This window comes from Taeniopygia guttata, chromosome 1 (assembly GCF_048771995.1).
Source record: "Taeniopygia guttata chromosome 1, bTaeGut7.mat, whole genome shotgun sequence".
Lineage (NCBI taxonomy): Eukaryota > Metazoa > Chordata > Aves > Passeriformes > Estrildidae > Taeniopygia > Taeniopygia guttata.
The window spans coordinates 103,711,817-103,726,373 of NC_133024.1; the positions used below are offsets into that span (position 1 = coordinate 103,711,817).

The following is a 14,557-nucleotide window of genomic DNA, read 5'->3' on the forward strand; positions in this document are numbered from 1 at the left end:
TAAATTTATTTTTATTGTTAAGATCAGTTTATATTTTGTGAGTAGTGGAATTTTTTATTTCTGTCGCCAAATATTTTGAGTTAATTCCTAGACAACGAAGAAAAATAACAAAAGTTAGGCACCAGACCTTTACAAAAAAACAAGATGTCATAGAGAAATATGTTTTTAGGGGAATCCTTCATATCAGAATAAAACAGACATAAATTGATTGCCATCTATTCTTTTTGAAGTAATCAGGAGTTTGATTGCTTTTCCTCTGGCCAAAGCCTTGCCAACAGCTGCATTTGTGCAGAAAGATGATTAGAGGGATGGAGCACCTTTCTTATGAGGAAAGGCCAAGAGAGTTGAGGGAGGTTGTTCATCCTGGAGAAGAAAATTCTTCAGGGAGACTTTATAGTTTCTTCCTGTACCTAACAGGTACAGGAAGAGTGAGCTGGAGAGGGACTTCTTACAAGGCCATTGGTGACAGGACAAAGGACAGTGGCTTTCAACTGAAAGAGGGCAGGCTTGGATTAGATGTAAAGAAGAAATTTTTACAATGAGGGTTGTAAACACTGGAACAGGTTGTCCAGAGAGTTGGTGGATGGTCTGTACCATGAAACATGCAAGGTCAGGCTGGATGGGCTGTGAGCAATCTGACCTAGCTGAAGATGCAGCGATGCTCGTCGCAGGGGTGGTGTACTGAGTGACTTTTAATGATTCCTCCCAACCCAAACTATTTCATGATTCTATGGTTGATAGAAGCATTCTCAAGGGTAGTGAGTTAAATATATAACAACTGTTCTTGTTGTGGCTGAAAGGGAAGCTCTATCTTCTTCCTCTTTTCTCTCTTTTTGAAACATGACAGATGGAAAGTAATTAATCTAGTTGTGAATGTCTGCAGAGAGATGCTCAGTTTTGAATCAGACACCTCAGCTCTGTTATTCATCCTTTTAAAGTCGGCGGAGAGACACGGTGCTTTTACAGAACAAAACAAGTAATTTAAATACATGTTTTATATTAAAATAATCATACATTATGTCTTTCCACCGCTTACAAAGGGAACCTGAAGAGATTCTCATAGGTCTTAGCCCCACTTGTTCAAATTAGATAAATTTAATTATGTGCTAAGTGTGTGAGTGTGTGCACATGGAATAACATCTTCATGAAGAAACTTTACGGGTGAAAAGTAAACATCAAGTTTTCATTTCCTTTAGAAATATTTAAAATACTCAGTGGTGTGTGCTAGTTATGACATCAATAAAGGACTTTTATTAACCTGACTTGTCTTCACTTATTGATGAATATAAATGTTCTTAGACACTGAAGTTGAAATATCACTGTTAATTGCTGGGGAAGCAGGAAGAGGTGGTATAACATGAAATGGGATGTCCTATTGAAGTTGTAGGAAGAGAATGTGATCCTTACTGATATCACAGACAAGAATGGGTGTGTTCAGGACAGATACAAGAGGGGAAAGAGAGACCCCAGGCTAGTGCTTCTTGCTTCTCTTTTAAGAGAGTACTTTATTTTTTCCATTTTCCCTATATCCTTTCCCTTTTTTTTTTTCACAAGTACATAAATAAGTTTAGCTCTGGGTTAAAAGTAGAGGCCACAAAGCCGTTGGAGGACTCTATAAACAAACCAAGGGAATTGTAGGGATATGGCAAGAGTTCCTGCTGAAATAGGGGGCTCATCATTTTGGGGTACATGCTGAAACCCTCACAGAAACAAGACAAGCAGAAAAATATCTTCATTCTAACTTTAGCTTGTGGGTCAGGGGTGCAAAGTACCTATCAACTGTTCTAGGGAAAAAGAATAGTCTAACTGAAGCAGAATGTCATGCAATACATATGCAAATACTTAAATGCTTCCAAAAACCATCATCATCTGTGCCAGTTTCTGTCACTATTCTACATTACATGCATTTATATTGCCAACACTGCCCCAGGCATCAATGACAAAATCTTTGTTTTGTATGGATATATTAGAGCAAGCTTACCTATATATAACTAACTTATAAGTGCAGAGAATGCATGCAGAAGTAAATGTATATTTTTGTGTTCTAAGATTTAGATAATGTTTAGTTTCTATTGAAAATCTGAGTAATTTTATTCAGAATAAATAGTGTATATCTTTAACATAAGCATATATACACAGAATGGCAGATCCTCTTTAATTTAAAAATTAACACAAGTTGTATTTTTGGCCAAAGAGAAAGTTTGAAGTTCTAGGGTAGTAAAAAACATGTAGACTTACTGAAAACCTGTAAAATATTAGGATCTACATAGAACAAATATTTTTCCATGAAGCAGGGAGGTAGGACTGTATGATGAATAATTAACTTATTCATAGGTTTTTATAAAATATAAACACATTATTATAATTAGAAGAGTAGAAGCAAGATAAACAGTTTTCAGCACATTTTTCATGTTGGATGGGAACTGAATGAGTAGAATTTGACCACAAATGCAGCAACAGCAAAAAAAAAGAAATATCAGAGTTATAACTAAAACTGTGAATTGTTTTCTTCTCAAGACAATAAACAACTTCCCCTACAGGTGTGGGAAAGGGGAATATTTTATACTGATGTTTAGCAATGAGAGACTATCCACAAAGTTCAAGGAAATCTAAAACAGGAATAATATATTATTCCAAATAATTCAGGAGGGCAAAATTGCTCTTTAGGGAAAAGAAATTTCAGGCAGGATTTCATGTACAATTGCTTCTTTGCCAAAGATGGCATACTGGTTTTACTGACCAAATTGCACTTTGTGACTTTTGTTGGTGTTGCTTACAACATCCTCTAAAATCCATAATCTCCTTTCAAATGTTGAATCTGGAAAAATCTGCAAAGCCACAAGACATGTTTGATACTCCAGGATCTGGCTGAAGATACCATGGAGATGTCAGTGGTGATCTTTGCAGGTCTACTGCAGCTGGCACACAGGGGCCCCTTACTATTAAGGGAATTAAGACACAAAACAATGCCTAGAAATGGTGCCAGTGAAGTTACAAAAGGAGAAAAGCTTGGATCCAGAAAGCCTTGCAGAGAGGTGGAGAGTTTTGTACCAAAAAAAAAATCTGGTAATGCTCCAGGAGAAAAGGCTAAGCCACCACTTAAAACTGACATTTGTGGTTAGTTTCTACAGTCTGAAGGGAAGGGGGATGGCCAGCACTTTGCATAATTAGATGTATTTCAAATAGCCCATCTGCAGTCTTTTAAAACTGTGAGAAATATTTGTGCACACAGTGAGCTTCTGACGAATTTGAAATTGAAATATTTTTTCTTGGGAAAACCACTGTGCTCCTATCTTGGCAATTTATCTGATACAGTCTCTTTGCAATTCATCCATGTAATCACAGTATAACAGGTGAGAATTAGTGGATCAAAGTGAAACGTTCAGGAGCACACAACCTATCTTTTGACAGCAATAAAAACAAATTGCCTCTCAGTTTACCACTAGCAGAGATAGCTGCTCTTAATATACTGCCCAGTGAACCACATGCAGTATTTAGCAAAGAAAATAATTTTTAAAAAAATCTCGTTCTTTGAATTAATTGACTATTGTTTGATTTTAATTTCCTGAAATAAATAGCAATTACAACTTGAAAAATTCTTACCAGTGTCTGCTGATGTCATGGTAGTGTTAGCTTAAAAAAAAAAAAAAAAAAAAAAAAAAAAAAAAGCTTTCCTGGAGTGAATTTTGTATTGAATTTGCTACATAGAAATACACTTCTAGAAAATTAATGTCTCATAGGTTTTCTATTGAGAGAAGGACTTTCTCTGTGCAAAACACCCAAAACCCCCAAACCCCAAACAAAGAGCAGAACAAATCTACACACAAAACCCAAACCAAACCAAAATATACAACCCTCATTTTAATTAAAGACAGGAAAAGAAAGCAATCCTAAGGCATATGTCTGTTGATGAAAAGGGAAAAGTAAATAATTCAAAATATAATTTAGAATTTCCAGTATACATTCAGTATATATTCAGTATCTTATTTTTGGTTTAAATATTTAATGTGATATAGTAAGAGTCAAGAGAAAGATGTGAAAACTTGCACGTATTTTCAGTCTCTGCAGGTATATAAATAGCATGCACATTCATGTAAAAATATTTTACATTTTCTATTAATTACTTTGATAGCTAAGTGTGGCATATATTCCAGGAAACAGAGGTTTTAAATCTCTGTCCTTTTAGCTTCAAACCAGCTCTTTGTGCTAACAAATGGTAGTGGTTTTTAAAAGTGTAAGCTCTAACACTGGATAGAAAATAAGTATTTGAAATTTCTCTGGTAGAAAATACCCTGCTTGCAAACTGAAATATTTCAGAGAAAAGAAAAAAAAATCATTTAGAATGAGAAGCATTTTGAAAATTATAATACTTCCTGTAATGAGTACATTTTTGGCCTATTAAATTATATAATAAAAGCATTTAACTGCACAAATGAAGCATAGAAATAATCCTTATCCTGCTCACAGTCTTCCCCAGAAGCAGACCTCTTTTTGCTATTATTTGAAATACAAATCAGAAAAAATAGATTTTTAAGTCTGTCAACAAGGTCTTCTCCAAACCATACTAACCATCACACTATAACCATCGCAGATATGATTTTTAATATTACTTATATCTTCTCTGCTTTTCTTTAATTCTTTTGTGCTAAAATTAAGAAGAAAGGAATAAATCATAATGCTATCTTAAAATAAAAGCTCAAAGAACAATAAATTTTTAAAAAGTTACAAAATTACCCCTTAAACCCTTTATTTTCTATGGAGTCACAAAGTGTGTCAACTCATGTTTAGATTCCCTCTTCCTTCTGCTTATCATCATCCCCCTTCTCCACTGTGCAGCTTCACAGATGCAATTTCATCAACTGCTGTTCACACCCAAGCTTCTTTAAGAATGCTTCTTTCTATACATCGAAATCAGTACATGCAGAGGGCTTCATGGCATAAACATGTAATGCTGGAGCCATGCTCAATACCCAGCATAAAAAGGACTCAGGAATTCACTTTCTATAGCTGTCACTGGAGGTGAGATTATCTCCTATAAAGATATCTTCTCTCTGATTTAAACACTTGAGAAAGGGAGGGTTTATTCAACTAGCCAGCATTCCACCCTCAGATGGCTAGATTTAAGGTTACACTCAAGTTTTCTCTCTCATCTCATCCTATACTCAATATACAGAATCCTGTTATTTTTCTGCTTGTATAGAATCATCTGCCTAAGTGCAAAATATTAGAGAGGAGAGTATCATTTTAAGAGAAGATTAATCTTTAGAGCCCTTGGGGTTTTCTCTTCTATCAAAATATCAGAAATTGCTTTGCCCTAGAAAGAAATAGTCTCATAATGGTATCATGACTAGAAGACCATAACCTCCAAATTGTATATACATAAAATGTATTCAGGCTTTACTAACCCCATCCTGCATCTCACCAGTATTTATTTTCTAAATTTCTTTTGAAATTACCTGTTTTTGTATCTCCACAGTACTAAAGGGTGGAGGAAGGAATAATCGCTATTTCAAAGGACTGCAGCAATTATCACGTATATCACAAGGTATACAATAAAATCTGATTTTGGTAGAGCCCATGGATGTTATGATATAATGGAAGGGTGCCAAATGTGTACTTTCAATCTAATGACTTCTATTCTTGGAAAAGAACTAAACACCTGTAAAGAGATATTAGAATTTTATATGAAAAGGAAAAGAAGTAAAAAGGTTTGTGTAACTTTGCATTAGGATTCAATAGATTCCGAATTCAGTAGATTACAAAAACTCAGAACAAATTAAGATTATTTATTACTTCCAAAATTTAAGAAGTCTTTAGATATTGGGAAAAATTTTGCAGTATCTACAGCTGGGACTTAAGAAACTACAATTTAAAATCAATGAACTGTTTAAATTTTCTGTAAATTCATGTGGAAATCATTGCAGTGCTATTTTTGTAATGCAAGACAGTGGAAATTAAGGAAAATAATTTAAATACAGAAAGAAAAATCAACCAATGCTATTAAAAAAACATAAACAAGCATTCAAAAGAACATCCCACATTAGCATAAAATCAAAGTATGTTTGCTAATTATTAGGACTATAAAGAAGGTGAGGTTCCTTTATATCTTGGTTTATATCTAGGTTTTATTTGTGCTTCTTACACTTTACACTGAGCTAGCAATTAGTACCAGAAGTCAATACAAGTGCTTGAAAACCTACTCATATTAATTAAAAATAGAAACTGCAACTTTGCGTCTTTAGTGATATTTAGAAGTTTCTGGTAATAATGCTAGCAGCTGGGATGGAGAATGAAAATTCTTAGGGGAAAAAAGGAACTTGAGGAGAAAATAGGAAGGACACAATTAATCTTCAAAGAATGCTACAACGATGGTGACGTGACAATGAGAGTTTGTTTGTTTTCCCTTATTGCTTTCTCCATGCAAAAACCCAAGACTTATCCCTTCTGAACAGCTGATAAAAATAATCAGTCTCTGATGTTAATTCAAATTAATTCGGAAGTCAAAACATTGTCATTGCCTGTTATTAAAAATCTTGGCAGATTTTTGCAGAATTAGGGTTTTTCTAGTCCTCACTACGCCTACAAGAAGCAAAGTGCATGAAATCTGCAATGCATCCCTTGCTCATTCTGAAATAACATTACTTACTTTATACTCAGAATAGAGAGATAGATAGATGATAGATAGATAGATAGATAGATAGATAGATAGATAGATAGATAGATAGATAGATAAATAGATGCACACCTTAGGTATAAAAATAGCACGGATTTCAGTTGTTTTCTGCCTTCTGAGATAGCCTAACATCAGGAATTTTGGTGCCTCTATTTGACAAAAAAGTTCAATGGCTATTTTAGACTTTAAACTAGATTTGATATTTCATTAATCTTGGGGAAATGAGTTTCTGTCTTTCTCATTCCTAAAATCTGACTAAATCTCCATTCTTCTCTTCCAAGGTGGCGCTCGTCCTCTTCTAAGGAAGTTGAACATGTCTGGAAGAAAAAGGAAATTTCAAACAGAGTATAAAGAAGTCTGACTATTCCAGCTCTTAGAATAATTACTTGTGCTGAGTTCTGTATCTATGCTAATAGCTAGGTAGTTACATGTGTTTTAAATGACTTTTTTTTAAAGAAAAAATCTCTTATTCTGGGTTTGAATTTAAATATGAGCAGAATTATGTAAGTCAGGTAAGTGGGGAGAAATATTTCCCACGACAGGATGAGTTTGATGAATGTAGTTTCCAATTTCGCAAATGTAGGGTGCAAGAGTTTCCACTCTATAGATTTTAGTGAGTGATTTGAGTCTTACTTTCTTTTTTTTACATTTATTGCCTAAAAATTAATAATTACTTTTCTAAAAAATATTAATTATTTACAAATGTAAGGAATTAAAGATCTTATCTTATGTTTTGCTGTTTCAGATTATGTATATTTAATGTTGAAAAAAGGTGAGTTAAAATGCAATTTAGAATATTTTTTCTGTGATTTGTATCAATTTATTTCTGAAAGGAAGCTGTATAATAATTAACATTGTGAAAAAATAATCTAATATTTGATTGCTGATTAAAAAAAAATAAAAATACTGTATATAAACAAAATGCAAAATACATGTTTTCAAAAAAACTGGAGTACTTAAAATAAAATATTATCTAACTAATTTCTTTTTGAAGTAGTTGGGTTATTTCCAGTTTTATCAACACATAATTCTACAAACATCCTGTCTCAGCATTTCTAACCTACTTTTTATTCATGGGTCAGGAAAGGAAAGCAAGCTTTCATATTTTCTTTCTTAACAAGATGGTTTGAAGCTAAAAGGAAGCAAAGAGCATGCCTTTTTCTGAAGAACAGTCTACAGCTTTCAAAGACTAGGTTGTGTAGTCAATGATATTCCCAATTGATACAGTTTATTTGTTCAAAACTACAGTGGATTAAATACATTTCTTGAATAATGTTTTTGTTAAATTTAAAATTTTACCAAGGACGTCAGAATAATTTTATACGAAAATACATTTGGCTTGTAATTTCCTTTTTATCTTGACAATTTTGGTTTTTTTTTTTTTTAAACAAGAAAGTGTGTGTTTAATTGAATTAAAAAAAAAAATCAGAGAGTTTTCTTTGTATTCTTCTCCACCGTGTATATTTCAAACTTTTAATTAGGGATGTTCGCATAAATGAACATGCTACTTTTTATATTCTGTTATCTCCACTTTTCCATTCTAAAATCGTTCTGTGAGTAATTTGCTATTGAATGGAAATGATTTAATAGAAATCCAGAGAATAAAGCATTAACTTACCTTCTTGTGAAATAAATACCCTGAATTTGCAGAAATGCATTTGCTGTTTTGTCACAGCAGTGAATAAGCCTATTTTCTCGAGAAATATGGTGTCTGGATCAAAATAAATGAATGTAGGTTAAAAAAAATAGTATAAAATTATAGTCACCATGTAAATCCATATTGCATCCGAGTGCCAGTCTGGCTATAAATGTGGAGATGGGTAACACTGGAGAACTTCAGGTTTGAGCCCTGCTGTTCACTACCGAGTCCTGCCATCTGCGCTGCAAACACTGGAATGAAGTGTGTACGGCTCCTCCTGGATGTGCAGAGATGCAGCTGACTGTGGGAGCAGCACAGGGAGATGTGGCCCAACTCTGTGACATGATGTGTGCCAAAGCAATCCCCACACCACAGAAGAGCAAGCCACAGATTTGAGGGCTGGAACAGATTCAGAGCTGCATGCAGGTTTTGTCAATTAGGTTCTGCATGTTGGAGTTTTCTAAGATTTTTAAATGCTTTTGACCACTTACACATCTTCAGTTTTTAGACAGAGCATGCCTTATCACCAGTAGCTCCAGAAAATAATTTATTTCTATGTGTTGTGAAAAAGATGAATCAGAAATGTACATTTCTGTTTCCCTTTGCATACCTTCATGATAGTACAGATGAATTATCAGCTAAGGCTGAGTCCTGTGCCTAACTAATACTAAAATGTCAGGGATTCACGGAAATGCCAGTGTTCTTTGCTCTATTCTTCAGCGACACAGTGGTTTAAACATCCTTCTTGCTTTCACACAAAGGCTCATGTATCTTGACGACTAGAAGATGCAGAAAGGTGGTCAGGTCCTGAAATAGACATTCCAGAGTCTATCCAGGTCAGGGTACAGGACTGATAAAATCTTGTGGTTTGTGCTCTGTCATATCCATATGTGTACCCCAGAATTGTACTCATGAAAATGCCAGGCATGTTCAGAGAGAAAGGTAGGACAGTGCAGACCCTCATGTAATTAGTCTTCAAAAAGTACTTACAGAATGTTATAAAATGACTGCAAGTTTTGTATCCTACTGAAGGTTTTACTCTTTTTTAATTTGCAGAACTGTTATTTAAATGAAGGTTGATTGGTTCTGGCAATTTAATTGCAGCAATGTCTTTGGCCAGAAAAAAAATTAGGCAAATACTTACTTGTTTGTCTTTGCTTTTTACCTCCTGCAACTCCTGTAATGTCTTTTATGGGCAAAAATATAAAACACAGGTATGTAGTGAATAGTTCTAATAAATCTCAACAGTGAGTAACAGGGATTTAATGTCTTTCTAGTGGAATATATGTTTTTGCTATTATAATAAATAAATTGGAATTCTAATTACAGTTTCATTAGCATGAATATAGTTTAGATCTGTCCATTTTTTCATTTAATAAATAAGTATATCTTTATACATATACCTGCATTTTTACCAGGGTCTACAATTAAGCCAATGAAAATATCTTCAGACAGAAATTTCAGCTAAGTTTTTTTCCCTCTGTCTTTTATTGTTGTTCTTGAAATTTCATCATTTTGAGCTTACATTCTGGCCATTTCTATTATGAATAACATGGACTTTAAAATTAAATTCGAACCTCCACATTTTCATTCTGTTCAAGTGATTATATCACTCCAGAATAGTTTTTTTAAGCTAATTAATAGCAAGTAATTTTTTCAAAAAAGTATTTTCTCTTTCTATTAAAAACTTCAATTCACTTCAAGCAATCAACACATTATTTCATTATGAAAACTTTGTCATGAATATTAGTGAATCAAATGAATGTTTGTGAGCAACATTGACCTTAACAGAAGAGAGGTGTCATTACAGGACCATAAAGAATAGAAAAATTCCCTTATTTGGAAAAACTTCTAAAGAGACTGTGGTTATTGCATTAGAAAGAGAAAGCCCAAATAATGAATCAAAATTTAAAAAAACCATCCCAAATAAACAACATTATTAAGAGCATGCTTGAAATCATTGTTGTTCACTAGCAGTGTCAGTCATCACTTCCAGTGAATGTACAAGTTTTCTCACATGATATCACTGGGCAAAATCATTTGCTGGACTAGAAGTAAATATAATGGGGTCTGCAACCCAAAAAGGGAATTCCTTCTTAAATTTAAGGTAAAACTAAATCTGATAATAAAAATGTCTTTTTTTTTTCTTTTTTTTTTAATAATTTAGAAGCTGGGAAGAGTCTTGAGAAAATGTTATATTCAGAACTTCTCTGATATATATTATGAAAGGTGACAACCTCAAAAACTGTAGGTGGAGTGTAATTAGGCTTTATTATTCCCATTTTACAGATGGCAATCTAAGATATATAGCAATCAAAAGCTACATACTGCAGAAATTATAACAGAGAGCCTTTTTTTATTTCCTGGTATAAAAGAACTTCCAGCAAATTTATTAAGCATTATTTGTATCTCACTGGAAAAAAAAAAAAAAAAAAAGACAAAGAGAAAAAAAGAGAAAACAACAAAAAACAAGTAAACAAAAAGAACTTTTAATTTTCCCAGCCTTCAGTCCTACACTAAATCCTCCAGCAGTTTATACTGCCTTCAGGTAAGTCGCCTTGTTGCAACCAAACCAGTGTTAAAGACACTTTACAGGGGTTTTATGTGTTACACCTTAAATGTCGTGATCAACGGGGGTTCCCTCTAGGGTCTGGGTACCCCACAGAGCTGAATTCCTAAGGAGTGAGTAATTGCAAGCTTTTTTATATCTGGAGAATCTAGGTGTGAGAAAAGGCAGCTGAAGTGCTTGGTGATTCAGTCAGCACCGGCAGATGTGTTCTGCAGCCTTAATGAGCCGATTAAAGAGGTCTGAAAAGGACGAGGGGGTATGTCTAGCCGCATTTTTAAGGAAAGAGCACGCTAGAGAACACATTATACACGAAGCGAAGCTGTAGTTGACAGCTATATTTAGCAGGATTTTGGTTTGAACAGGGTCTACTTGTTTAAAAAAATCCCAACAAATTAAACACATTTTAAATTCTGGAGGATGTATCTGTGATTATTAACACCTAATTCCGGCATTCTGAATGGGGAAGAAAAAAATTCTAAAAACATTGAGATTATCTTTCTTAGAATTTCACTGCTTAAGATTTGTATGCATCCACCGGTAGTTTTCTTGGTTGTCCAAAATACATGTTTTTTGAGATCTTTACAGGAAGAAGGAGTAAAAAAAGGACATACAAATGTTAAATCTGGTATATGGATATTACCTATTTCTGTGAATCTGAAGAAGATGCTAAGTGTTGCAGATGCTGCTCATAAGTTTATTTCTATATTTTTGTAACATTCAATATCTCTAGGTTTTGAATGTGTTTTGGTTTTACAAGGAAAGGTTTCCCAGTTTATACAATATTTTGTGGGCAGTTACTCTTCTTTGCTCTGTTTCATGCAGAAATATAAATTTGTGCCTGAGCTGTCACCAGAAAGTGCTGCACCCATTAAAAAACACACTTCGAACTCCGTAGTAAATATGTTTTTGCATAGTTGTTTAGAGTTACAGTCCCCATAAATGGTATTTCCTATGTAAATGAAGTATAATAACAGGATCTCTTAAATCACTGCTGAAATGCAGCCACACTTAGAAGGGAGATGTGGTTCAGCAGCGCACAGCAGAACAGTTCCTATCAGCTGGAATTCAAGGTAGGCTGTGTGTAATTACTTGCATTGAAATTTGGTACACGCTGCATACCTCCTACACCTTTTGTTTTGTAGGACCCACATTGTGAAGAGCACCTGAAGATAACATTAGTACTCTTTTCTTCTTATTGCTAAAAAACACCAAACAAAAAAAACCCAAAAAAAACCCAAAAAAACCCCAAAGAAACAAACAAAAAAACCCAACCCAAGTGCAAGAGGTACTAAACTCTTCTTACTCATGGCATAAACTGCCCAATACAAGACAAAGCATACTTTGTCTTCTGGCTGTAGCAGGTCCTCTGTTCTGCTGAACTGCCACAGACATTCTTCTATTAACACTGCTCAGTCATAGCACTTATGGGAAGAAATACTTTGTTGCCATTGGATTATTCTTGAGAAAGTTTTGAGAAGACGAACAGCATTTAATGGCAGTTGCCATTTGAGTGCAGTCGCACTCAAATCAGTCGAGATCAACTGAAAAAAAATTAAAAGTAGTTTTAAAATCATATCGAAAATTTTCCTTTCCTACTTGAACTTTCACTTTGTTTTTAATTTAAATGACATTAATTCAGTCTTCTCACAGTTTGACTGGTAAGCCTACATATCTGAAGAGGATTGTTCAATTCCTAACTCAAAGATTTAGGAGCGCTCCTACATTTTGGGGGATTAGACAGGAAGTCTAATCCACCATTCCAGGTTTTTTTCTCTTTTACTCCCAAAGTTGTTTTGCCCTCTTTTTTTCCTGATTCACCTTTATATATTCCTATTGCCAAGTTGGCCCTTTTCTAACTTATCCAGCAGAACTTTTGGGTCTGACACAGCCCTTACAGTTTTTCTTCAGGCTCAACATCCCACTCAATGATGTCAACCTGAATGTCAAATCTGAACAGGTTTTGGCTATTTTAGGTCCTCCATGAAAATTTTGGATGATGGCAAGCATCTGTCCACAATCATCCGCAGTGATTGCCCCTTAAACTGGCATTTGTTGTCTAAAAGGCTATTGCCTTGTATGCTGAAGGAAAAAATACTTCTCTCTTTTCCCCTGTCCAGTTTATGCCTGCATATAATTTATTCTTCGTCCCCAAAAAAGGAAAAAACAAGCATTGCTTTCAGTGTTTTTCTTGATTTCCTATAGTCATTTGTATGTACATTATATCACACAGTATTAGCTGAAATTAAATTTTAGTATTGGTAGTAAATTCCCATGAAGAAAAATGTGTAGATACATATTTCTGCTTAGGTGTGTTAATAAATAAAGTTAATTATCTTTTTCTGTGTATGAGCATTATTTGATGTCATCAATGGCAGCATAACTCAGAACCAGTGCTTCCAAAATCTGGTGCTACCCTACAGAGATGATGAGACTTCTGTAAGAATTAAACATTTCAAGAACATGCAGGTAAGTAAAGAAATTTTAGAGAAAATCTTCCAGCAGCTTTTGTGATTCATAATGGAAGTTTATATAATTTTAATTCTAATTTTCAATTCAAAATTTTATCTTTTTGAGTTTTTTGATTGGTTTGATTTTTTGTTGTTTTTTTTTTATTCCCATTTTTAATGGATTAGTTTGAAATATATTTCTTCAGTATGTGGATATAGAATTTAACTAACATTCGATAAATATTCATGAACAAATCAAGCCGGGGAAAAAATTGCTTTTCATTGGTTTTAAAAATCACTTTTCATTTGTTTTTAAAAAATCTCATTTTAGTCTCTTTTTTAAAAGAGTAGGACATCCTTAAAGTTTCTTATATTATTGGTCTAGCCTTCCAGGTGGAATTATTGCTTCTATGGTGTAATCTTTTTATATCCATTTTCTACCAGTGGTAATAAACTGATTTACATTCTCTTATATAAGTTCAGTTTCTATTTTAAATTTGGTCTTCACAGTTTCCAGATGGCTTAATTCAGGACCTTAAATAGATCACAAATTAAACTATGCAACTTCAAAAATTACCATTGTTTGCTTCATGAATATCTCTGTGACTAATCAAACACTTGATTAAGATTGATTCAAACTAACTGTGTTCTGCAGTCCCTAGACAGGGAATGCTATGTCTGTCTTGTATGTTCCTTGCTTTCAGAAGTGTCTTTTTTTCCATATGAAACCCTACTGGTTTTATGTATTTAAGGTTCCTACAACAGTTATTCTTCAAAAACAAATAGAAAGTAAATAAATAATGTTATATTATATATGTAATTAGTATATGTTAATAATATTAATAAGTTCTTGTTCTTGTTAGCAAATTTTAACTAATGTTGAGTTTCCAATATGAATTGCGGTTACATGTATGATTTTGGGAAATAGAACAGATAACATGCCATTTCTAGATTATGTGAATAGTGTCCAGAGGAATATGTTCTACTAAAATTTCTTTCATTGGCTTTCTAGCTCAGTAGTATTAAAAATTTTGGTCAATGAAATCCGATAATTCCTTCAAAGCTTTTTTTTTTCTGATGCATGTGTAAACTGAGACTGTCAGGATATATAAATACTGAAATATAAGAAAGGTGCCCAAATATATCAGTCTGATGCTGAAAGAAGACAGCTTTTGTTTTGTTTTTGATGGCGCGAGGAAGAGCATTTGGAAGTTTCTTCCAATATTCTT

At 33.7% G+C, this 14,557-nt stretch overlaps 1 long non-coding RNA gene across 1 annotated transcript in view; it reads right to left on the minus strand.

Moving 5' to 3' along the window:
* LOC140684929 (uncharacterized) overlaps positions 1 to 9,701 on the minus strand; it is a 40,691-nt gene extending 30,990 nt beyond the window's left edge. Inside the window, exons 1-2 of the long non-coding RNA XR_012057947.1 lie at positions 8,292 to 9,701; positions 3,604 to 3,633 (exon numbers count right to left, since the gene is read on the minus strand). This is a non-coding gene — a long non-coding RNA (uncharacterized lncRNA). The remainder of the gene's footprint in view (positions 1 to 3,603; positions 3,634 to 8,291) is intronic.
* Between the last annotated feature and the right edge of the window lie 4,856 nt (positions 9,702 to 14,557).